This window comes from Eriocheir sinensis, unplaced genomic scaffold (genome assembly GCF_024679095.1).
Source record: "Eriocheir sinensis breed Jianghai 21 unplaced genomic scaffold, ASM2467909v1 Scaffold931, whole genome shotgun sequence".
In the NCBI taxonomy this organism is placed as follows: domain Eukaryota; kingdom Metazoa; phylum Arthropoda; class Malacostraca; order Decapoda; family Varunidae; genus Eriocheir; species Eriocheir sinensis.
The window spans coordinates 152,269-154,767 of record NW_026112310.1 but is presented as its reverse complement, the minus strand read 5'-3'; the positions used below and the strand labels follow the sequence as shown (position 1 = coordinate 154,767).

The 2,499-nt window shown below is 43.1% G+C and overlaps 1 long non-coding RNA gene across 3 annotated transcripts; it reads right to left on the bottom strand.

The window, feature by feature from the left end:
- Positions 1 to 473: 473 nt before the first annotated feature.
- LOC126994946 (uncharacterized) lies at positions 474 to 1,859 on the bottom strand. Of its 3 annotated transcripts, none has more exons than XR_007749751.1 (4): positions 1,215 to 1,859; positions 1,031 to 1,168; positions 823 to 938; positions 474 to 585 (listed from the first exon to the last, which is right to left on the bottom strand). It is a non-coding gene; the product is annotated as an uncharacterized LOC126994946 (long non-coding RNA). The 3 variants fall into 3 exon arrangements; XR_007749750.1 differs by having other exon boundaries at positions 479 to 631; positions 915 to 984; positions 1,215 to 1,851; XR_007749749.1 differs by having other exon boundaries at positions 479 to 631; positions 915 to 1,168; positions 1,215 to 1,851.
- Positions 1,860 to 2,499: the final 640 nt, after the last annotated feature.

The window sequence follows — 2,499 nt, the reverse complement described above, 5'->3', positions numbered from 1 at the left end:
AACAATAATAAAGAAGTCCATTATATCTTGCCTCACACCATAGTAGTCCACCCTCGCCCATCGTTGTCTGTAACTGCCAAGGACGCCACGAGTTCCTAATTTCTTCCTTTTCACGCTCCACGGTACTCTTAACACAATAATAAAAGCACTATAGAGGAGAACTTCATATATGCCTTCCACCTCCCGCACGTTGCAGCTCACTAAACCCTCGACAGGTGGCACCCCTCAAGCAACGGTGCCAGATTGTCGTACACAGCCTCTTATATTTCCCAATTTCCGACCCATTAACTGTCTCCTCCACCGCAATAACTAGATTCATTTGTGGTTATCGTTAAAATGGTTAATTATTGATGTCTTTTTGCAATTGTTAAGTGTCAAAAAACGGTAAATGCATTAACGATGTTCTTCTGTTTGTGTCTTTATATGGCTCGAGTGTTTGTGTGTATGTGTGTGTGTGTGTGTGTGTGTGAAGTGCCTTTTTTACGACTTTTTGTACTTTCTAGACACTGTTAAGACCTGAAACACTGCCTGGATGTAATTAGTGAGTTAGTGAAGCTTGTGACCTTGTGCGAAGATAGCCTTGACCTGTGAGTTAGTGAAGCTTGTGACCTTGTGCGAAGAGAGCCTTGACCTGTGAGTTAGTGAAGCTTTTGACCTTGTGCGAAGAGAGCCTTGACCTGTGAGTTAGTGAAGCTTTTGACCTTGTGCGAAGAGAGCCTTGACCTGTGAGTTAGTGAAGCTTGTGAGTTGTGACCTTGTGCGAAGATAGCCTTGACCTGTGAGCTAGTGAAGCTTGTGACCTTGTGCGAAGATAGCCTTGACTTGTGAGTTAGTGAAGCTTGTGACCTTGTGCGAAGATAGCCTTGACCTGTGAGTTAGTGAACCTTGTGACCTTGTGCGAAGAGAGCCTTGACCTGTGAGTTAGTGAAGCTTGTGACCTTGTGCGAAGATAGCCTTGACCTGTGAGTTAGTGAAGCTTGTGACCTTGTGCGAAGATAGCCTTGACTTGTGAGTTAGTGAAGCTTGTGACCTTGTGCGAAGAGAGCCTTGACCTGTGAGTTAGTGAAGCTTGTGACCTTGTGCGAAGAGAGCCTTGACCTGTGAGTTAGTGAAGCTTGTGACCTTGTGCGAAGAGAGCCTTGACCTGTGAGTTAGTGAAGCTTGTGACCTTGTGTGAAGATAGCCTTGACCTGTGAGTTAGTGAAGCTTGTGACCTTGTGCGAAGAGAGCCTTGACCTGTGAGTTAGTGAAGCTTGTGACCTTGTGCGAAGAGAGCCTTGACCTGTGAGTTAGTGAAGCTTGTGACCTTGTGCGAAGAGAGCCTTGACCTGTGAGTTAGTGAAGCTTGTGACCTTGTGCGAAGAGAGCCTTGACCTGTGAGCTAGTGAAGCTTGTGACCTTGTGTGAAGAGAGACAACGTGTATGTAATTAGTGAGTTAGTGAAGCGTGTGACCTCGTGTGAAGAGAGAAAGCCTTGACCCGTGACAGTGGACAGTGGGCGAAACTTTTAGTACTTTCTAGACACTTTTAAGACCTGAAACACCGCCTGGATGTAATGAGTGAGTTAGTGAAGCGTGTGATCGTGTGTGAATAGCTTTAACCTGTGACAGTAGCCCGTATCCTTAATTAAACATGGGTGCCCCCGTTCCCCTGTTTAAAAAGCATCCCATGTAAGTGAATGTGAGATTTTCATGGACTGTTTTGCGATCCCACCATCCCAGTGATATAGTTTTACACGGCTTTTGCATCTTGAAAGGAAAAACCACCCAAGAAAATCCGATTAATCTTATCTGTGGCCTTAGAAAATGGATGTAATGGGACCCAGATAGATACCCCTGTTTAAAATGCCTCCCGTATAAGTTAATGTGAGATTTCCATGAACTGTTTTGCGATCCCAGTGATAGTGTTTGCAAGGATTCTGCATCTGGAAAGGAAAAAGCACCCATGAAAATCCAATTAATCTTATCTGTGGCCTTAGAAAATGGATGTAATGGGACCCAGATAGATACCCTTGTTTGAAAAGCCTCCCGTATAAGTTAGTGTGAGATTTTCATGGACTATTTTGTGATCCCAGTGGTAGTTTTACATGGTTCCTGCATCTTGAAAGAAAAAAAGCACCCAAGAAAATCCGATTAATCTTATCTGCGACCTTAGAAAATGGTTACCGTATAGTGGGAGCCAGACACGTTGAAGAATACCTGTGGACCAATGTACGAAATTTGGGACCTCTCATCCACAAAGGTAATAATGTCTTCCCTACCCATGTTTTTTTTTTTTTTTTTTTTTTTTTTTTGTGTGTGTGTGTGTGTGTGTGTGTAGTCAGTATCTTCAATTCAATGCCAAGGTTGTTTCCAGCATGTTTCCTCTTTTTTTCTTCTTTTCATCAATTCAATGCGAAGGTTAAGTTTCCAGCATGTTTCCTCTTTTTTTCTTCTTTTCATCAATTAAATGCCAAGGTTAAGTTTCCAGCATGTTTCCTCTTTTTTTCTTCTTTTCATC